Here is a 24,691-nt window from a genome sequence, read left to right on the forward strand (position 1 = left end):
ACCTTTGCCTATCTCCTCTCCAATCAGATCACCACACAGCAGCCAGAGAGCCCATTATAAACTCTCAATCTGACATTGTTAACCTCATGCCTAAGACATTTCAACGACTTCTTATCAATCTTAGGAAAAAGAAAGAAAAAAGAGCCTTGAAATTTCTCTAAATAAAATTGTCAAATATTTGTACTAAAATTCTGGAATGAATCTCAATATTCAAACTTAAAAATTGTTAAATGCATTTAGAAAACAGCACATCACTTACCTTTATGTCAACATAATTTCATAAAATGTTTGAGTTGAAAAGTTATAAAGTTTACAAATCTCATTGATCAGAGGTACAGTGGCTGTCTTGGTTTTAGCTTTCGCTGAGTCCTAGAGTCCATGTGTGTCAGAATATTCTCTTGTGGGACAACCTGATGTCAATTTGCCTGAGCAAAGAAGGAACCTTTTAAGTGAGAGTTTATTCTAAAGAAAAGAGAAGCAGGGAGATCGGCTCACTTGAATACATTTTTTAAATGTCCAAGTCATTACAGAATAGCAGGGCTGATCTGAGTTTAGTAGAATCTCTATCACTCAGCCAAGCTAAGTACGCCATTAGTTCCATGAAGAGAGGATAATAAATGAAAACAGAATGGGCCAGTCAAATAAAACCTTTTAAGAGAATGGAACACAGGTAGCATTAGATCAGGTCCCTTCCTACAGAGTGTAATACGAAGAAGATAGACCTTCCACTCATTTTATTACATATTCTGGTCAGAGTTGATACTTGAAGAGGGTGAAAGTGGAGCTTGGCAGGAGATACTTGTGCATAGTAGGACAGCAGACACTGCAAGCGTGCCTAACAGAATTAGTGACATTCAGTAGATGATGCACAGAAGATAATGAACTTAATGGGACATAGAAGTGCCTGGTAGCAAAGGCAGGCAGACAGATGGGGCTGGAGGAGAGAATGGAAAGAAAATGCAAGCTCCAGATGGTAACTAATAAAACAGTTTACTTACTTACGAAAACATATGAGAGACACCACCGTAATATACTTGAGATGGATTTTCTGGAATCTGAAGTCTGTGTGGATAAAAAGATGTCAGGAAGAAAGAGTTGAATATGAGTTTATAAAAGGTCTTTATTTCTAGTCAGGTTACCGAAGGAGTAATAGGTATAGTGATAGGAAGGTCATGGGAGGAGATCCAAAAAAGTAGACGGGAAGCACTGGACAATTTCTCCTTTCCCTTTAAAAATTAAACAGTTTTTTTAGAATGTTGATGTATTTAGTATGCAATGTTTTACTAAAATAATTTAATAGCATAATTCATTTTGAAAATAAAATAACCGATATCAGAATCCAGGGAACTGAGACTTGTAACTCGAGTGAGGAGAAAGCAAAGTGGGGAAAATTGAACAGATGGGCCTGAGATTCATGTATATCCTGAAGGAAGTAAAGGAAATCTGAGTTTCCAGGGAGAAGTGTGGAGAGAGGCCCACAAATGGAAGTAGAGGGTAGGAATGTAATTTTAATTAAGGTAACAGTGACAACAGCTATGGGACAAACATGCCTTCCTTTTGGTGGATTTGCAGGAAAGGAGTTTTACAGCCACAGCCAATATAATTTGGTTTCCTAAATATTCTATGAAGTATTAGCAACACTGGACTCTGTCCTACATGCCTGGAGAATTTTCATTCACATAATAAAAATACAAGCTGTGACATGGGTGATATGACAACTCAGGGAAGCCCACGGATCAGAGAGCCTAGATTTCATTTGGGCAGAGGATCATCTTTGAAACATTGTGAGGGATTTGGTGATGCAAAAATTCAACTGAAGTGACAGATTTATGTGACTTATAATGATTCTGGTTTTGAACTGTAACATGAAATGCCAGACAGTGAGTATTCGGGGACCACCAGCCTTGGAGGGGCCGCTCTGCAAGGCTGCTGCGTTATTTATGTTAAGTCCATTTTTGCACATGGAGCAGTTTCATTTTCAAAGTGAAGAGCAGAATCCTTGATTTCTTAACGAGCATACTGTGCTGACCTCAGATACGTTTGCTTTCTGAACATACCCGGCCTTCACTGATTCTGTGGTTGAATTTGGGCACAAGACACACCACATACTGTTTGCTTGCAGTTGTTTGACTTTGTTTTATTTACAAATCATAAGCACAGTCAGGCTGCTGGGTAGAGCTCTTCACTAAGGCTCTTGCCAGCTCTGAGCAGATGGACGCATACATCAGGCCCCGATTCTCTTCCTCTGCACACAGTCACAACGGAGGGTTTTGTGTCTGGGGTCTCTGTATTCTATAAAGAATTCCTCTCTCCCCACGTGCGCACAGGGCCTCCGAGAGGCCAAAGTCCTCCACATTGGAGCTAGAAGAGCAAGTCACAGCCCTGGAGGAATTTATACCAGATGTGTTTCATCTTCCTTTCAGCTCCTTGAGTACTCCTGGAATATCAGGCCATTTCTATGTATGCATTTTATTTTCTGGTCATTTCCAATTTTACCACTTGAAATTTGTACTTGCTTTTCTTGGGTGGTTTTTAAGTATTTTTCTCTTGGTAGATATGCCAGGACTTTGAGTTGTTTTCATTACGTCATCCAAAATAGAAAATTGCATATGGTTACTTTTTTTCCTACTTGGTTTATGTTTTTATTTTTAAATCAAACTTACCAAGGTATCATTCACATACAATAAAATGTACTCATATAGTGTCCAGTCTGATGAATTATGACAAATGTATAGACCCAGGAAAATGCTACCACAATCAAGCTTTGGAACATTTCCATCACCCCTAGAAATTTCCCAGAATCCCTTCGAAGGTAACCATGGTTTCTTTGTTGTCACTATAGAGCAGATTTTTCTTTTCTAGAGTATCCTATAAACAGAATCATACAGTGTGCATTCTTCGTATCTGACTTCTTTCACTGAATGTAGTGTTTTGGAGATTCATCTATTAATATGCATTTATAAGTAGTTTCTTTTTATTGCTAAATTGTATTCAACTGGATTAATATAACATAATTTGTTTATTCTTTCACCTGTAGATGAATGTTTGGATTGTTTCCAGTTTGGGTCTGGGTAAAGCTGCTAAGAATATTTGCTTCCATGTGTGTTTTTTGTTTTTTTTTTAATGGACTGTTTAAAATTCCTTTAGGTAAATGCATAGGAGTAGAATTACTGGGTCCTACCGTGACAGTATATTTAACTTTATAGAAACTGCCAAAGAAATCTCCAAAGTGGCTGCACCATTTCGCACTCCCTTTAGCCACGTGGTTCAGGTGCTCCACATGCTCACCAACACCTGTTTAACAAGTCTGAATCAAGATATTTTAAAATGCCAAAACTTGGATATAAAATCATACCTCCTCTTTAATGCCTAATTGCAATAAGTTTCCACCTCTAAGTTTGTACTTAATAAATATTGTGGATGCATTTAAAAAAATACATGCTTCATTAACTGCATTCCATATATCCTGTCTTGTTAAGCAAAGACTCCTAAAGCACGCATATACACCACTCTGAGAAACATCTTACCTCAGTCTGAAGAGACGCTTGACTCCACCTCAAGTTTGTTCTCTGGTCTATCCCCGTGCCTAGAGAACACTGGCTGGAACATGGTAGGTTCTCAGTAATAATTATTGGATAAATGAATGACTAAATCTTCTGAAAACATGTACCTTAAAACGTGTCATACTGTGCAACATAAAATAATTACATAGTTACCTGAAATGCCCTGTGATGAGTTCAACTATTTGGAACATAGCCAAGAACCAGAATAAGCAAACAAACAAAAAAATCCAGAAATTTTAAAATAGTGAACACAGCGTCATATATAGGCAAAAGAGATTTCATACTTTCTTGTACTTTAATTGTCCAAGACCCTTTAGGCACTTAGTTTATGGCTAATTTACTCTGGATTTCATACTATTTTTAAAAGCCAGTTTTTCTCATCCACATACTTAATAATATTAAAATAACACAGAAATCAACATTATAAAATGAAAGTCATCTTCCCATCTCAGAACTCCAGGTCTTTCCCCAGAGACTCATTCCTAAGTTTCTGGTAGTGATCCCACTGACTAGTCTAGTACCCACCTGGCATTATACATATTTATTACTATATTATTGACTATGTTCCATATGCTTTGCTTTCCATCTTCATGACTATTTCATAACTATCAATTTATACTTCTTAATCCCTTCACATTTTTCACCCCGCTCCCAACCCCCTCCCACCTATGAAACATCAGCTTGTTCCCTCCATCTGTGAGCCTGTTTCTGTTTTATTTGCTCATTTATTTTGTTCTTTAGATTTCACATATAAGTGAGACCATATGGCATTAGTGTTTTTCTGACTTTTTTCACAAGGCATAATACCTTCTAAGTCCATCCATGTTGTCACAAGTGGTAAGATTTCATTCTTTTTTATGGCTGAGTAATAATTCCATTGTATATATTACCACCTTTTTATCCAATCATCTATTGATTAGCATATATATAAAATGTTGCTTTCATATCTTGGCTATTGTAAATAGTGCTACAATGAACATAGGGGTACATATATCTTTTTGAATCATTGTTTTTGGGTTTCTTTGGGTAAACATCCAGAAGCAGAATTGCTGGGTCATAAGGTAGTTCTATTTTTAATTTTTGAGGAACCTCCAAACCGTTTTCCAGAGTGGCTGCACCAATTTGCAATCCCACCAACAGTGCATGAGGGTTCCCTTTTCTCCGCATCCTTGCCAACACTTGTTGTTTATTGATTTATTGATAATAGCTATTCTGACAGGTGTGAGATGATATCTCATTGGGGTTTTAATTTGCATTTCTCTGGTGATTAGTGATGTTGAGCACCTTTTCATATGTCTATTGACCATCTGTATGTATTCTTCGAAGAAATGTCTGTTGAGGTCCTCTGCCTAGCTTTTAATTGAATTGTTAGTTTGTTTGGTGTTAATTTGCATGAGTTTATAAATTTTAAATATTAACCCCTTATCAGATGTACATTTGGCAAATATCTCCTCCCATTCAGTAGGCTGTCTTTTTGTTTTCTTGATGGTTTCCTTTGCTGAGCAAAACTTTTAGTTTGATGTAGTCCCATTTCTTGTTTGTTTGTTTCCATTGTCTGAAGAGATAGATCAGAAAAAGTATTACTAAAATCAGTGTCAGAGAGTTTACTGCCTATGTTTTTATCTAGGAGTTTTATGGTTTGAGGTCTTACATTAAATCTTTAATCCATTTTGAGTTTATTCTTGTATATGATATAAAAGGTGGTGTAGTTTCATTTTTTTTTCTTTTTGAACAATCAAATAGAATGTCTCTTCCCCATTGTATATTTTCCTCTCCTTTATTATAGATTTAACGATGATATAGGTGTGGGTTTATTTCTGGTCTTTCTATTCTTTTCCATTAATCTATGTGTCTATTTTTATGCCAGTACAATGCTGTTTTGATTACTATGGTCTTGTAGTATAGTTTGATATCAGGTATTGTGATGCCTTCAACTTTGTTCTTTCTCAAGATTGCTGTGGTTATTTGGGGTCTTTTGTGGTCTCATATACATTTTAATATTATTTGTTCTAGTTCTGTGAAAAATGTGATTGGTATTTTGATAGCAATTACATTGAATCTATAGATTGCTTTGGGTAGTATGGGAATTTTAATGATGTTAGTTCTTCCTATCCATGAGCATGGTATAATCTTTCTCTTATTTGTATCTTCTTCAATTTCTCTCTTTAGTGTCATAGTTTTCTGACTACAAGTCTTTTACCTCCTTGGTTAAATTTATTCCTAGGTATTTTTTTTGATGCAATTGTAAATGGGATTGTTTTCTTAATTTTTCATTCTGACAGTTCATTATTGGTATATAAAAATGCAACCAATTTTTGAATATTAATTTTGTATCCTGCTACTTTACTAAATTCATTTATCAGTTCTAATAGTTTTCTGGTGGAATCTTTGAGGTTCTCTATTATAGTATCATATTATCTGCAAATAATGACAGTTTTACGTCTTCCTTTCCAATTTAGATGCATTTTATTTCTTTTTCTTGTCTGATTGTTATGGCTAGGACTGGCAATACTATGTTAAATGCAATTGGTGAAAGTGGACACCCTTGTCTTGTTCCTGATGTTAAGGAAAACGTTTTTAGCTTTAACCCAGTAAATATGATGTTAGCTGTGTGCTTGTCATATATGGCTTTTATTATGTTGAGGTATGTTTGCTCTATTCTCACTTCACTGAGAGTTTTTAATCATAAATGGATACTGGATTTGGTCAACCACTTTTTCTGCATCTATTGATATGATCAAATAATTTTTATCTTCATTTTGTTTATATGGTGTATCACATTAATTGGCTTGCATCCCAGGAATAAATCCCACTTATTGTGGGATGATGTATGATCTTTGTAATGTATTGCTGAACTCAGTTTGCTAATATTTTGTTGAGGATTTTTGCATCTATGTTCATCAGAAACCTTAGAGGGACTTCTTTAAGATGGAAAAAATCAAAATTATGAATAATAAAATGGCAATAGCTACATACCCATCAAGAATTACTTTCAGTGTAACTGGATTAAATATTTCACTCAAAACACAGCAGATTTTTATGTCCTCTTTTGAGAAATATCTATTCAAGTTCTCTACCCCTTTTTCCATTGGATTGTTTGTTTTGAGTTTTGAGTTTTGTGTTGTTTTGAGTTTTGAGTTTTGTGTTGTTGTTGAGTTGTATGCATTTCTGATATATTTTGGATATTAGCCCCTTATTGGAAGCATTTCCAAAAATCTTCTTTCATTTGGTTGGTTGCCTCTTTATTTTGTTGATAGTTGTTTGTTTGTTTGTTTGTTTTGGCTGTGCAGAAGATTTTTAGTTTGATATAGTCCCATTAATTTATTTTAGCTTTTACTTCCCTTGCCTTTGAAATTCATAAAATCCTCTTTGAACCCAAGGTGCATAAGTTGAGTACCTATGTTTTCTTCTATGCAGTTTATTGTTTTAGGTCTTATGTTTAGGTCTTGGATCTATTTTTATTTTAAAGATTTTATTGGGGAAGGGGAACAGGACTTTACTGGGGAACAGTGTGTACTTCCAGGCCTTTTTTCCAAGTCGTGTTGTCGTCCTTTTAATCTTAGTTGTGGAGGGCGCAGCTCAGCTCCAGGTCCAGTTGTCATTTTCTAGTTGCAGGGGCACAGCCCACCATCCCTTGCGGGAGTCGAGGAATCGAACTGGCAATCTTGTGGTTGAGAGCCCACTGGCCCATGTGGGAATCGAACCGGCAGTCTTTGGAGTTAGGAGCATGGAGCTCTAACCGCCTGAGCCACCGGGCCGGCCCCCTTTGATCTATTTTGAGTTAATTTTGGTACATGGTGACAGACAGCAATCTAGTTTCATTCTTTTGCACATGGCTATCCAATTCTCCCAGCACCATTTATTGAAGAGGCCGCTTTTTCTCCATTGTATGTTTTTGGTTTCTTTGTAGAAAATTATCCGTTCATATTTATGTGGGTTTATTTCTGGGTTCTTGATTCTATTCCATTGGCCTGTGTGTCTGTTTTTCTGCCAGTACAATATTGTTCTGATTATTGTTGCCCTGTAGTACAAGCTAAAGTCAGGGAGTGTGATACATCTAGCATTGTTCTTTATTCTTAGGATTGCTTTGGCTATACAGGATGTTTTGTTGTTCTATACAAATATTAAGATATTTTGTTCTATTTCTTTAAAAAATGCCATGAGTTTTGATGGGTATTGCATTACATCTGTATATTGCTTTGGGTAGTATGGCCATCTTAACTATGTTGATTCTTCCAATCCATGAACATGGAATGTCTTTCCATTTCTTTATGTCTTCTTCAATTCCTTTTAAAAATGTCTTATAGTTTTCAGTGTATAGCTCTTTCACAAGTGCTCAACATCACTAATTATCAGAGAAATGCAAATGAAAACCACAATGAGATATCACCTCATCCCAGTCAGAATGGCTATCATCAACAAGACAAATAGTAACAAGTGTTGGAGAGGCTGTGGAGAAAAAGGAACCCTCATACACTGTTGGTGGGAATGCAGATTGGTGTGGCCACTGTGGAAGGCAGTGTGGAAGTTCCTCAAAAAATTAACAATAGAATTACCATATCACCCAGCAATCCCTCTCCTGTTTATCCACCCAAAAAATCTGAAAACATTTATCTGTAAAGATATATGTGCTCTGATGTTCACTGAAGCTTCATTTATGGTGACCAAGACATGGAAACAACCAAAGTGTTCTTCAATAGATGATTAGATAAATAAATGGTGGTATGTATACACAATGGAATACTATAATGCCATAAGAAAAGATGAAATAATGCTATTTGAGACAACGTGGATGGATCTTGAGATTATAATCCTAAGCAAAATAAATCAGACAGGAAAAGTAAAGAACCATATGATTTCACTGATATGTGGTGTATAAAGCTGAAAACACAAAGGAACAAGACAAACAAAAAATGAAGAAACAAAAACTAATAGATATAGACAATAGTTTAGTGGTTTCCAGAGGCTAAGGGGAGGTGGTGTTAGATGAGGGTAAATGTGATCAGATATATGGTGATGGAAGGAGAATTGACTCTGGGTGAACTCACAATGTGACATATAGATGGTGTATTACAGAATTGTACACCTGAAACCTATGTAACGTTACTAACAATAGTCACCCGAATAAACTGTAATTAAAAAAAAAAACACATAGGAGAACTGAATGGATAAGAAAACAAACCCTTACATGTGCTACCTACAAGAGACTCATTTCAGATTGAAAGACACACACAGACTGAAAGTAAAGGGATGGAAAAAGGTATGTCATGAAACGGAAATGAAATAAAAGAAAGCTGGAGCACAATACTTATACCAGACAAAATAGACATTAAAACAAAGGCTATGAAAAGAGACAATTAAGGACCCAGTAATTCCATCTCCAGATATTTATCTGAAGAAACCCCAATGCTACTTTGAGGACAGGTGTACATCCATATGTTCATTGCAGCATTGTTTACAATGGACAGGATATGGAAGTCACCTGGGTGCCCATTGATGGGAGAGTGGATCAAGAATAAGTGGTACATATATACAAAGGAATATTGCTTAACCATGGAAGGGAATGGGTTCTTGACATCTGCGGTGACATGGATGGACCTGGAGGGTATTGTGCTGAGTGGAGTGTCAGACAGTGAAAGACAGATGCAATGTGATTTCCCTTGTATGTGGAATCTAAGAACAAAATTAACAAAACAGAAACTCATAAATACAGGAAACATACTGATGGTTGCCAGATTGGAGGGTGTTTGGGGTTGGCTAAAAGAAGGGAAAGGGATTAAGAAGTACAAATTGGTTGTTACAAAGTAGTTATGGCAATGTAGAATATAGCATATGGAGTATAGTCAATAATATTGTAATAATTATGTATGGTGTCAGATGGGTACTAGAATTTTGGGGGTAATAAATGGGATGGGGTTGGGGGACAGGATAATAAAGGTGAAAGGATTAAAAAGTACAAATTAGCAGTTACAAAATAGGCATGGGGATGTAAAGTAAAGAATAGGTTATACAGTCAATGATATGGTAATAACTATGTATAGTGCTATGTGGATACTAGACCAGTCAGGGGGATCATATGTTAAATTATACAAATGTCTAACCACTATGATGCACACCTGAAATAAATATAAAATAATATTGAATGTCTACTGTAATTGATAAAATTTAAAAAGGGGTAGAAAGGGGAATAAGAGGTCCAAATTTTCTGGCATAAAACAAATAAGTCATAGGGATGTAGTGTACAGCATGGAGAATATAGTCAATAATATTGTGATAGAATAGTATGATGTCAGATGGTTGGTGGACTTACCATGGTGATCATTTCTTTAGGTATATAAATGTTGAATAACTGTGGTGTACCCCTGAAACTAATATATTATAATATTGTATGGTAGCTATGTTTTTAGTAAAAAGTCTTTTAAAAAGAGAAAGAAAGCTGGAATGGCTATGCTAGTATCAGAGAAATATACTTTAAGTCAAAAATTATTGCAAGAAATAAATAAGGACATTTTATAGATAAAAGGACCAATTTATTTAGATCAAACAATTATAATCATATGAACAAAACAAATGAGCCCCAAAATGTGTAAAGCAAACTTGCAGTATTAATGGGACAAATAGTTCTAAAATAATAGTTGGAGATTTTAATAGATGACTTTCAAGTAGAGGGAGAACATTTAGACAGACAATCAATAAAGAAATAGGGTATTTAAACAACATTATAAATCAATTACACCTAACAGACATATATTGAATACTCCACTTTACTATAGCAGAATACACATTCTTCTTAAGTATTCATGGAACATTTTCTAGGATAAACCATATGTTAGGCTATAAAACAAGTCAATAAATTTAAAAATTTTGAAATCATACAGAGTATTTTATCTCACCACAATAGAATGAAGTTAGAAATCATCAACAGAAGGAAAATTGGAATATTCACAAATACATGGAGATTAAACAATACATTCTTATCAAAATGAATCAAAGAAATCACAAAAGAAATTGTAAAACATCTTGAGACAAATAAAAACAAAATTCAACACACCAAACTTATGGCATGCAGTGAAAGCAGTGTTCCGGAAATTTATAGCTGTAAACACCTACATTTAAAAGGAAGAAATATCCCAACTCAATAAGTTAATTGTAAATCTTGAGGGGGAAAAAAACTAAACCCAAAGATAGCAGAGCAAGCAAAATAATAAAAATTAGATTGGAAAAAAGTGAAAATGAAAATAGAAAAGTAATAGTTGTTTATTTTTATTTTTGTTCCTTGAAAAGATCAACAAAATTTACAAATTTTTAGCTTGTCTGACAAACACACACAAAAGGAAGACACAAATAACTAAAATCATATATGAAATTGGAGACATTATTACAGACCTTACAGAAATAAAAAGAATTGTAAGAGAATACTTTACACAATGGCACACCAACATTTTAGATAATCTAAATTATCTAAATTAATTATCTAAATTAATCTAAATTAAATTGACAAATTCTAGAAACATGTTACCAAAACTGATTAAAGGAAATATAGATAAATCTAAACAACTCTATAACAAATAAAAATATTGCATCTGTAATCCAAAACTTCCCAACAAAAGTCCAGTATCAGGTAGCTTCACTGCTGCATTCTACAAACGATCAATGCCAATGTTTTTCAAACTCTTTAAGAAAATAGAAAAGTAGAAAAAACTATGGAACTCATTCTATGAGGTTAGTATTACCCTGTATAATAGGCTGAATCGTGTCTTCTCAAAATATGTTGAATTCCCACTCTCTAGTACTTAAGAATGCAACCATATTTGGAAATAATGTTTTTAAAGAGGTAATTAAGTGAAAATGAAGTCATTAGGGTGGGGTCCTAATCCAATATGATTGGTGTTCCTATAAAAAGGGGAAGAGACACTAGGGATGTGCATTCACAGAGAAAAGACCACATGAAAAGACTGCAAGAGGGTGACCATTTGCAAGGCAAAGAGAAGGCCTCAGAAGAAACAAATCCTGCTGGACCTTGATCTTGGACTTCCAGTCTCCAGAACTGTGAGGGCATAAATTTGTGTTGTTTAAGCCACCTGGTCTGTAACATTTTGTTCTGGCAGCTCTAGGACACTAATACAGTCTAATACCAAATCCGACAAATACACTACAAGAAAAAAAAAAATTACAGACCAATTTCCCTTATGAATATAGATGCAAAAATTCTCAAAAAAATATTGCAAAACTGAATCCAAAAGCATTTTAAAAGGAATATATACAATGACTGAGAAATATACTGGAAATTCAAGGGTGGCTCAACACGAAAAAAAATAATATAAGACACCAAATTAATAGAATAAAGGAAGCAAAACCACATGATTATGTAAATAGAAAAAACACTTGACAAACTACAACATCCTTTCATTTATAAAAACACTCAGAACTAGGAATAAGAGAAAACTTCCTCAATATGATAAAGGTATTTACGAGAAATCCATACTCAATGTGAAAGACTAAAAGTTTTTCCTCTAAGGCCAGTAACAAGACAAGTATGTCAACTGTTATCAGTGCTATTTAACATCGTACCAGAAGAGCAAATAGGCAAGAAAAAAATAAATGAAAGGCATCCAAAAGGCAAAGGAAGGAAGGAGTTAAACTATTTCTATTCACAAATGATATGAGCCTATATACAGAAAATTCCAAAATACACACACACACACACACACACACACACAATAAATAAATAAATACTACTAGAGCTACTAACTACTAATTTAGCAAAGTTACAGGGTTCAAAATCACAAGGTACCATGTCACATACACAATAGGATAGCAATAGTCATGGTAGTAGTAGTAATAATAGCAAAATCCAAAATGTGAGGGAGATTGATACTCTTGTTCATTACTGGTGGGAACGTAAAATGGTGCAGCTATTGTGGCAAATCTTTTGTCAGTTCCTCAAAAAGTTAAACATAGAATTACCATATGACCCAGCAATTCTACTTCTAGGTATATACCCAACAGAATTGAAAACAGGTACTCAGAAAAATACATGTACATGTATATTTATTGCAGCTCTAATTACAATATCTAAAAGGTAGAAACAGCCCAAAAAGTCTATCAATAGATGAATGGATAACCAAATTTCATATATAAAAAAAATGAAATATTCACCCATAGAAAAGGAATGAAGTACTGACACATGCTACAACATGGAAGAACCTTGAAAACTTTATGCTAAAATGAAAGAAACCCATCACAAAAGTCACATCTTGTATGATGCCCTTTAGATAAAATATTTTTAAACAGCTATATCCATTGAAATACAAAGCAGATTAGTGGTTGTTTGGGGCTGTAAAGAGGGGGAATTGGGAGAAACTGTTCAATGGCTACGGGGTTTTATTTTGGAATGATAAAAACGTTTTGGAACAAGATAGAGGTGGTTGCACAACACTGTACATGTACTAAATGCCACTGACTTATTCACTTTAAAATGGTAACTTTTAAGTTACATGAACTTCACCTCAAAATTTTTTTTAAAAATCCATGAGATTGCAAACCCTACAAATGCAGGAAACCATGTCTTGAAGCATAACCTTTACAAACTTTTCCTGTCCTACAAGTGAAAGATAAATAAAACAAAGCTCTATGAAGAACATCAAACTGTTCTTCTTAAACTAGAGAGAGGAGAGACGTAAGGAGGGAGGGGAAGAGGACAGAAGAGAGAGATGGAGGCAAGAAAAGAAAGAGGGAGAAATAGATGACACATATCAGCACATTTTTATTTCAAGGTGATTACAGTTAAGCAGGTATCTAATTTAAATAAAATTATACCTTCCTTAATGAATACTGAGAAACAGGAAACGTTATATGCATTACTATGGTGATATGGCTGAGCAGAACTTGTCACTAGAACTCATGTAGTCTAAGATTTAGCTCAGTATTTACCTTGCACAACACGGTTTACAAAATGCAGCCAAAGAGAATAGTCTGGAACGTTCATTATAGCTGCCAGTTACATGACCTGGTCTTTTTCAGGTATTTAAAGTAGAGAAGTGAAAAAGCTCACTCATTATTTGATATCTGTCCAGTTCTACCAGTATACAGTGCATCTATTTTTAGCAAGACTGGGGGAGATTGCTGGGTAGTGCTTGATAGTTTGTGATAGAGAGACGAAAGATTAAATATTTATCTTCCAAAAGGTTGTGACTTCAGGTATTGGTTAAACAATGAGATTCCTGAACTGGAATGCTGTGACCAGATCTTGCATTATGAAAAATCCATTCACTTCCACCTGGTAAAATCTGCCAGGCCAGTAAGGGCATCCAAGTGAGTAGGTCCAGAGACCAGTTTCAAATAAACAGGCACTTTGTGCAGTAGAACTGTGGGGACAGAGCCCCAGAGAGCAGTTTCCAGGATTTCGGCCTCACATAGAAAGGTGCTGGCTCAGGTAGTAGATGGTCATCAGCTGTGACTAGTTGGCCATTGGCTGTTACTGTTTAGCCATTAGCCACCGATACAACTGCAGTAGCCAAACTAGCAAAGTGTGGTGGTGTGGTGGTGTAGTGGCATAGCGTGGCAGAGTGTGGATTGAGGATTGCACAGAGGTGGGTTGCAGCTAGCAAGTGAGGTTGGTTGGCAGAGACTAGTGGACATTGGGTTGCAGATTGTGTGTCTCCTACTTCCTGTGTCTCCAACCCAGCCACCAGTGAGACTATAGTGGTATGACTCCCCTATCTATGGCTCCGTGGGTGTTTCTTTTTGGCCTCACCATATCCTGCGTTCTTATGTGGGGAGCGGGACTAGAAACTCCACATGTCACCTCATGTGACAAGAATCCTAGGCAAACAGACCTCAGAAAGGGGCTTTAGGAGAGGGGCCCAGAGCCACGTCTCCCCACTGTGGGTTTACAGTAAATTTTCACATAAATTCTGTGTATTAGACCTCAGGGAAACATTTATTAAAAGGAAGCTGCATATTGTCACCCACATGGAAAATGTGGCTTTTGAAGGCACCTGCAGGCCAAGGACTGAGATTACTATTTCATAATTTCTCAAGCTTTACACTGAAATGTGAAGAAAACTGTGTGTTAATCAGTTGTTTACCAAACCTGAATGTTGGGAAATAGGTTAATGAATTTATTACAGTGCTTTATCTCTAATCATGGGATTATCAAAATACCGAGGCAATTTCAAATTCTTTGACACTGAGGCATGGATTTACTTGTAGAGAAAGCAATTATAGAAAACAACTCTCCCACACTGTAGGCATATGTGCCCTGTCAGTAAGAAGGAACATTCAGATGAGCCTAAATCCACACTTACAAATAAAGATGTGAAAGTGTTTTACTTAGAAATGAAATTATTTTCTTCAACATTTATTTCAATGCTATGCCTCATATAATTGGGAACAGCTTTAAATATAATGCAATACATTCTGAACAGCTTTCGAAAAATACTGTGCTTTGTTTTAGCATCATTTTTCTTCTATGCGATTTTTCTCTATTATTTTTTTCATGGAATCACCCAAGAGTACTATTGCTGGATTGTATAGTGAGTGTGTGTTAGGTTTTTGGAAATTCCAAACTATTTTCCAGAGTGGTTGTACCATAATTACATTCCTACCAGCAATGTGTTAATGATTCCACTATAATGTTAAATGTCTAATGGGCTGTATCCTTATTCCATTAGACCATTTCTTTCTTTCTTTCTTTCTTTTTTAAATTAAAGTTTATTGGGGTAAGCCAAAGCAATCCTAAGAAAAAAGAACAATTCTGTTCTTTTTTCAGGGAGGTATCACACTCCCTGACTTCAGCTCGTACTACAGAGAAACAATAATCAAAACATCATGGTATTGGAAGAAAAACAGACACACAGACCAATGGAACAGAATTGAAAGCCCAGAAATAAACCCACATAAACATGGACAAATATTTTTGACAAAGGACTCAAAAACATACAATGGAGAAAATACAGCCTCTTCAATAAACGGAGAATTGGACAGCCATGTGCAAAAGAATGAAACTAGATTGCTATTTGTCACCATGTACCAAAATTAACTCAAAATGGATCGAAGACCTAAGCATCAGACCTGAAGCAATAAACTGCATAGAAGAAAACATAGGTACTAAACTTATGGACCTTGGGTTCAAAGAGCATTTTATGAATTTGACTCCAAAGGCAATGGAAGTAAAAGCTAAAACAAATGAATGGGGACTAAATCAAACTTAAAAGCTTCTGCACAGCAAAAGAAACCATTGACAAAATAAAGAAGCAACCAACTGAATAGGAGAAGATTTTTGCAAACAGTGCCTCCGATAAGAGGCTAATATCCAAAATATGCAAGGAACTCATGAAGCTCAACAACAAAAAAACAAACAACCCAATTGAAAAACGGGCAGAGGACCTGAAGAGACATTTCTCCAAAGAGGACTTACAAATGGCAAATAGACATATGAAAAAATGCTCAACATCACTAATCATCAGAGAAATGCAAATAAAAACCACAATGAGATATCACCTCACCCCAGTCAGAATGGCTTTCATCAACAAGACAAATAGTAACAAGTGTTGGACAGGCTGTGGAGACCTCAAAGGCAAGGGAAGGAAAAGCTAAAACAAATGAATGGGACTATATCAAACTAAAAAGTACCTGCACAGCAAAAGAAACCATCGACAAAATAAAGAGGCAACCAACCAAATGGGAGATGATTTGTGCAAACAACACCTCCGATAAGAGGCTAATATCTAAAATATATGACTATTTTTCAGTAGGACAGCTAAACTTAGCCTGCTTATCAGTGTGTTATTTTTTCCTTACAGTTTAATATTTTTTTAAGTAAGCATTTTCTGAAGGTAGAATCCGCAGATACATGAAAGAACCTTTTCTTATTATTCCCTTCTTTCTCAGGTCATTAGGCTGCACTGTGATTTTAAGATGCCCCCAGGGTAGAGCTACCACCTATGAATAGGGCCATGAAATGCCAACTAGAATGGCTGTCATGCTGTTTCAGCTAGCCATACCCTGGTCTTGTCTCAGATACATCCCTTTGAATACTGAATATATTTTCTGATGCTTAGTTCTGTTGTCAGTCTTCACAAGTTTCTATGTGGTGCCTGGTTCTGAACTAAATTTTTGTAAGCTCACACTCTCCCCTTCTGTATTGCCTAGTGCCATCTTTTATTGTTAGTGTTGCTTCTAAAGACAATTGAAAAACTGAAGTATGCACTTATCACGATAACTTGGTTACAAGTTCCATTATCACTCTAGAATATCCTGATGCTTCATTATAAGAAAATGTTTATTTTTTATTTATTATATACCCAAAGGAAATTGCCAAAATAGTACAGAAAGTCCCATATACTTTTCACCCAGCTTCACTCAACTGTGACATCTTATATGACTGTGGTTCATTATTGAAACCAGGAAATTGACATCCATACAATACTGTTAACTGGACTGCAGTTCTTACTCAGTTATCACCACTTCTTATGCTCTCGTGTGTGTGTGTGTGTGTGTGTGTGTGTGTGTGTGTGTGTGTGTGTGTCTATGAAGTGTGATCCCATGTGCAGATTTGTGGAACCACCACCATAATTAAGATATAGAACTGTTCAATCACCACAAAGGAACTGTCATGCAATTCCTTTATGGTCACACTCACTCTGTTACCCTGCCTCTTGGAAACCACACATGATATCCATCTTTAGAGTTTTGTCCTTTAGAGAATGTTACATAAATGAAATCAGAAAATATGTAACCTTTTGAGATTGGCCTTTTTCACTAAGCCTAATGCCCTTGAGATCCATCTAAACTGTGTATATTTGTAGTCCCTTTCTTTTTATTGGTGGGTAGTATTCCATTATAAAAATATACCAGAGCTGGGCCAGCCCAGTAGCTCAGGTGGTTGGAACTCCTGGCTCCTAATGCCGAAGGCTGCCGGTTCGATTCCCACATGGGCCAGTGGGCTCTCAACTACAAAGTCGCCAGTTTGACTACTCGACTTCCGCAAGGGATGGTGGGCTGAGTCCCCTGCAACTAACAATGGCAACTGGACCTGGAGCTGAACTGCACCCTCCACAACTAAGATTGAAAGAACAACAGATTGGAAAAAAGTCCTGGAAGTGTACACTGTTCCCCAATAAAGTCCTGTTCTCCTTCCCCAATAATAAAAATCTTTAATATAAATATATATAATACATATTATATATATTTATACCAGTTTATTTGCCCATTCACTTGTTGAAAGACATTTATGTTGTTTCCACTGTTTGAATATTACGAATTAAGCTGCTATGAACATGTACAAGTTCTTGAGTAAATATAAGTTTTCGGTTCTCTGGGGGTAAATATCTCGGAGTGCAATTGCTGGGTTGTATGGTAAGTGCACGTTTACTCTGATTAGAAATGGCCAAACTATTTTCCTTAGTGGCTGTACCATTTTACATTCCCACCAGCAATGTGTGAGAGATTCAGACTCTCTGTCCTTACCAGCATTTTGTATTATCACTACTTTTTCTTTCAGCTATTCTTTTAATTGTTGGAACCTGCATTTCCCCAATGGCTAGTGATGTTGAACACCTTTTCATGCACTTATTTAAAAGTGCTTGTTTATGGTCTTTGGTGAAATGTCTGTTCATGGCTGTATGTGTTTGCTTGGGGAACCATAACACAATAACACAGACTGAGCAGCTTCAACAACAGAAATTGATTTTTTTCACAGTTCTGGAGGCTCCAAGTCCAAGATCAGGATATCAGCAGCTTTGTTTTCTCTTGAGGTTTCTCTCCTTGGCTTGAGTTCTCACGCTGTCTTTCTTCTGTATGTACCAATGTCTGATGTCTCTCTGTGTGTCCGAATTTCCTTTTCTTTTAAGAACACCAATCAGATTTGAGCAGGACCCACCCTAATGGCCCCATTTTAACTTAATCATCTCTTTAAAGATCTTATCTCCAAATACAATTACATTGTAAAGTACTGGGGTCAGGGTCTCAACATATGAATTGTGAGGGACCACAATTTGGCCCATAACAATGTCTTTAGCTTATTTTCTAATTCAATTATTTATTTGTTTTACTGCTGGGTTGAAGAGTTCTTTATATATTTGAAATAAAAGTTCTTAGATATGTAGCATGCAAATATTTTCTCCAAGTCTATAGCTTGTCTTTTCATCCTTTGAACAGGGTCTTTCTCAGAGCAAAAGTTTTCAATTTTGATGAAGTCCAACTTACCAAATTTTTGTTTAATGAATTGTGCTTTTGGTGTCATGTCAAGAACTCTCTGATGTGGGTTTAGCTTTATTATTATAACCTTTATCATTTCAAAGATTTCTATAAGAAACAGGTATATTCCATTATTTATTGCATTTGTTGTAAAAGAAATCCCAGAGATACATTGCCTGCTATATCACTCAGGATCTTCCGCATAAAATCCCAGGTAAAGGATATCTTTTAGAACAGTGCTTCTTAAATTTTAATGTACATATAAATCACCTGGGATCTTGTTACAATGCAAATTCTGTTTCAGTAGATCTGGGGTCAACTTGGTATTTTTCATTTCTAACAATCTTCCCATTGTGCTAATGCTGAGCTACCAAGTTTTAGAGTTTAACATTCCTCTGACATCCGATAAAAAGAACTAGGTAACAAATTGTGTCTTCTTTTTCACCAGGCGGAAAAAAAGACCTATATTTGAAGTGTAACTATAACACATGGGTTAACTTATGTTTGGTACTTTTGTGTCCTTATTTCCATGGTTCTAATTTTCTATTTTCATTTCAGTAAATCTGTTCTTGTAAATTGTCTCAAAACCTTTCTCGAGGTGAACTATAAACAAAAATAAATTATTAAGTGTGAGTGATATCCTTTGCCCTGTGTACCCAGAAATGAATCCTCTCCATTTTCTCCCTCAACTTTTGAAATCAATGGTACTTAGGATAGATTATAAATGAAGAAATATATTATTTGTATAATATTAGGAATTTTTACAAATGATCTCTGTTTTCCTAATATGATCTGTGACTTTCATATTGACAATTACTTTTTCCTTGTTAAAAATTAGATTCTCCTATGTTAGACTATGTAGGACAGAAATTTAAACATAGTGTTTTTAGTAAATATTTATAAACTGAATTACTTTTATAAACTTTACATCCTTAGTGTCAGAAACACAGTTCAAAAATGGATTAGGTTGGAACCCTTGTGCACTAATTGTGGAAATGAAAAATGTCACAACTGCTACAGAAAATGCTATCATGGTTTCTCAAAAATTAAAAATTAGGTACATAAATGTTGAATAACAATGGTGTACGCTTGAAACAAATATAATATTGTATGTTAGTTATATTTTTAATACAAATCTTATAAAAAGAAAAAAAGAAAGAAAAAATTAAAAATTGATTTACGATCTGATCCAGCAATTCCACTTCTAGGTATGTACGCAAAAGAATTGAAAAGCAGGGTCTCAAAAAGATATATGTGTACCCATGTGTACCCATAGTAGCATTATTCACAATAGCTAAAATGTGGAAACAATCCAAGTATTCCATTGACGGATAAATGAATATGAAAAATGTGGTATATATGTACAAAGGAATATTATTCAGCCTTAAAAAGGGAGAAAATTCTGACATATTCTACAACAGGGATGAACCTTGAAAATATTATGCTGAGTGAAATAAGCCAGTCACAAAAACACAAGTACTGTATGATTCCACCTATATCAGATACTTACGGTAGTCAAATTTAGAGACAAAGTGTAGAGTGGTGCTTTCCAGGGGCTCAGGGGAGGAGTAAATGGGGAGTTATTGTTTAATGGGTACAGGATTTCAGTTTTGCAAGCTTGAGTCTCTAAATGAGCAATGGAGATGGATGGTGATGATGGTTGAACAATATAAATGTATTTATTAGTAATACCACTGAACTGTACACTTAAAAATGGCTAAGATGGTAAATTTTATCACATATATATACATATATATATATATATATATATATATATATATCCACAATTATTAAAATGGGAAAAATGTATTAAGTATTCAGCTTTCTGACTAAATGTGATGTTTACCAGTAGCACAGAGGTGTCTCCATCATGACAATACTTTGTGTCAATTTTGCAAATTGTGTTTGCATCGCCTTGGTCTGGCCATGCAATTCACAGTATATCTCAAAAATTAGTTTACTTCTTTCTTTATTCTTTTGCCATATGACTTCCCATTATAACACTCTACTTACGTGAATCTCTTCCATTTGATTTTGAATTGTTTAGAGGAAAGAGCCAATGTTTTTTCACATTAATCCCTGGCATTTGGCATAGTGACTGGAGCTTGGTTGTTGCTTAATATTTTCTTAAACTAAGCAAATGAATGAGTATGCCTTTGAAAACCATAGCATGCAACTCAGTTTCTCCCCTCTATTGAATCTGATTCTTATCAAAAACATTATACTTTTAAATAAAATGAGTCTTATCAAGTATTTAAAAATGGCTTTCAGATTGCAAATATATGCCTGTGCTTTATTTATTTATTTTTTCTAAAATAAAAGTTTATTGGGGTGACAATTGTTAGTAATGTTACATAGGTTTCCGGTGTACAATTTTGTAATACATCATCTATATATCACAATGTGTGTTCACCACCCAGTCAGTTCTCTTTCCATCATCTATTTGATCCCTTTATACAGCTGAATCTGCTGGAACATATTGTCCTTTCCCACACTGCTTGCCTGGGGCTCTGTAGGCTGAGATCAGAGATCCTGTGCCTATCGGAGTCCCATATTATATTCACATGCAACGTGTTGAGTACAAACAACATGCTAAGTGAAGTAAGACAGCAATACAACCTTTGCATTACTATCCCCCTAAGAATTCTGCATTTTTATACGAGTGTTTTTCTTCTTTTTTGCACAGCAACATTAGTCTTTGTGCCTCTTAGAAAATGCTCTCTGAATAAGCCTTTTGAAATCACTGAACGTTGGCAGAGACTTCTGTTACTAATACCACTTTGCATCTTTTCTGAATATCTAAGTCATTTAGCAGCAATTCACTTCTTTATATTGGCAATATCCTGGGTGTACAGAGGAGCTTCCATTTTCCTACCTGCATGTTCACCATGGCAAGAAATGCCTTTCAGTCCTTTTAGATGGGGCATTTATTCATTCACATTTGATTCAGCTGCAGCTGAAGGATTAATGAGTCTTGGCAGGTCTTGCTTGTCTGTCACTTCTTGCTGTCTGAGAAATACAGGCCCCTTCTCATTTTACCCAAAGGGTTTATACACAGCTCTCTCAGTAGGAGTCCCTGGGTGCTGGGACAAGTGTTCCTCCTTCTATAGGTCATCCATAGACCCTGCAATGATAGGATCTTCATAGGTTCTAGAACTGTAAAGCATGGGCAAAGACCTTTATGGATACCTTCAAGGATATGGGATTCCTTTCCAGTGTGTCCCAATTACTTTTCTTATATCAGTGTCTTTGCATGAATACAGCAATATTTCTTTTATTACTAGCACTTCTACTTTCATACCAAGTAAGTGGGATCTAATGCTAATCTACTGATGTGACAAACATAGTAGCTGCCACATTTCCTCAGATTTCCATTTAGCTTGAGTCTCTAAATGGGCAATAGATTTTATAGTTCCCCCTTCTGATAGCCCTAACTTGAGTAAACTGAGGTCCCTTGGCAGTAAAGGACACCGAGTCTCATCAATGACCAAGTATGTCTGATTCTGAATGAAGCTGCTTTGGAACCAACTACCTTGGCAATGACTTGACTGTCCTGGGAACAAAGACTGGATTATACACAAGCGATTAAAGGAGACCATAACCTGGGGAACTTACACAAGGAAAAACCATTTTAAAACTGGTATATGGATCTGAACCAGCAAACTGACATTCCAAAGGGGACAATAAACCATCAAATAATACAGAACCTGTTTCCGATGTAGTTTCCCAGTAGGATGAAAAGAAACAATAGACCACAGCTGTCAGAAACTTGAAGTATTCTCTGTGCTTCTCATTTGGAAGCAGAAGTTATGCCTTTGGACTGAGGTTTTTGGACAATGCAAATCCCTGTGAAGAATTCTCAGGAATGCATGTGAGTTCTTGGGTTTAAAATTGAATTGTATATATGGATCCAGTTGATGAATTAGTCCCATAGGTAAGTTTATACAGAAAATTTTGTATTAGCACAGATTTTAAACAATGTTCTATAAATAGCATTAATGCTAAATAACTATCAATATAATAAAATCTTTTCATGGTCTTCAGTTTCAGGATCGTTTCTATGTGAGGAACTCAGCTAGATAGTCCAAGGTCATGGTACCATACAGGTCAAAGTCAAAGTGAACTCAGAATGTAGTTCTAGGTGAATTCCAATTACCCACACTTATCTCTAAGCATTGACTCTATAAGAAAAAAACTACTTATAGAAATAAAATTATTTTAAGATGGTAATTCTCAAATAGAGATTAGTGGAGCAGTGTAATGTGGGGGCGAGGAGGCGGGCATACTAGAATTGGCCTAGGGGATTTCTTTCAAACAACACACATATTTCATAATGTTCTCATATAGTTTTCAGGTAGCTGAATCATTCATTTGCAAGGTAACAGAAATTCAACTCAAACCAGCTTCAGAAATTAAAAATACATGAGATAAACAGAGATGTAGATAAAAATATAGATGATATAAATTAGATACAGATAATCTCAAAAACCTCGGAAGGATTTTGTTATCACTCATAGAATCAAAAAAGGGCTAAGGGAACCAGGACAGAGATGTAACCCCAGACTCTAAACAGCAAGAGAAGGGAGGGATACTGGTCATATGTACAGATTCTGGAGCCAGAGAACCTGGTTCCTGTTACTTATTATTAACTTGTGATTTGGGGCAGTTACTTAACCTTTCTGTATCTAGTTTCTTCATTTTTAAAATGGAGATGATAATAGTAGTTACTTCAAGGGTTATTAAGAGAATAAAATGTATGCTTGATGTGAAATTATAATATTATTAATGCATCTCTGCTTCTCACTTCTGCTTTCCTTTGCAGGTTGATCTCATTCTGTCCTACAGACAGACCATCTCCATATCACAGATTCCTAAGTAGCTCCAGTTAAGAATTCACAAAAAAGAAAGAGCTTCTTTCGCTCACAGTTCACATGGAGATCCAGGAGAAGGACTCATACTGGTTCTTTTTGAGTCATGCATTCACCTCTTGAACCAAAGACAGTTGCTAAAAGGACGAAATACTGGATCACAAGCAAAGGACGAAACACTAGGTCACAAGCAAAGGTGGGGATAGATTCTATTATTAGAAGAAGAGATGAGAAAACTTACTGGACATACAAATAGCTACCACCAATCCTCAAAGTTCCCTGAAGAGAATCACTGAATAGTGACTGCTGTTACTGCAGAGAACTATTTTTACCTAATATAACAGTATTTATTTACCTAATGTAATGTATTGCACTCTCATTAGATGCCTACCACATCACTAGGGTGGAAATATTATTATCCACATTTAACACATGCAAAAGCAAAATCAAGAAGAATTTTTAACTGCTATGAGTTTTTGTCTAATTGTCCTTCTCCCCATAGCATATATGACATGTAAGAGCAGGGACTTTGTTTTGTGAAGTCCTGAATGCACAGTGGGTAGGCAGACTCACACAGAGCCCATGTTCAAAAATTCTCTGTGGAGTAAATAAATGACTGAAGATAGTGGCTCAGGATCCACTACATTGGAGAGGTCCATCAAAGCATGGCCCAGTCCCTGAGACACCCTTTTAACCACTATTCAAGTAGAGGTCAGCATTGTATATGGCTCAAGAGAATTGAGATAGAAAATATGGCTTCATTTGTTTTCTAGAGAAACCCACTGTTAAAATCCCCTGTATGTCAGCACAGAACACACCTGTGTCTTAACAAAGATCATTGACACGAAGGGATGGGACACAGGACAGAGAAGCTAAAATGGGGAGATGGGGGAGGTGTGGCAGCTTGGGAAGGGTTCTTATAAAAGACTGCCAAATTCTTCAACATACTCAGAGAGAAGAGAAATGGTGGTGGAAAGTGCAGAAGGAGTAAGGACCCTGCAAGGCTGGAGGAGACTAAAAGGGAAAGTGAGGAAAAGGGCAGAGGAAGGAGAGGTGACT

This window comes from Rhinolophus hipposideros, assembly GCF_964194185.1.
Source record: "Rhinolophus hipposideros genome assembly, chromosome: 20".
In the NCBI taxonomy this organism is placed as follows: Eukaryota; Metazoa; Chordata; class Mammalia; order Chiroptera; family Rhinolophidae; genus Rhinolophus; species Rhinolophus hipposideros.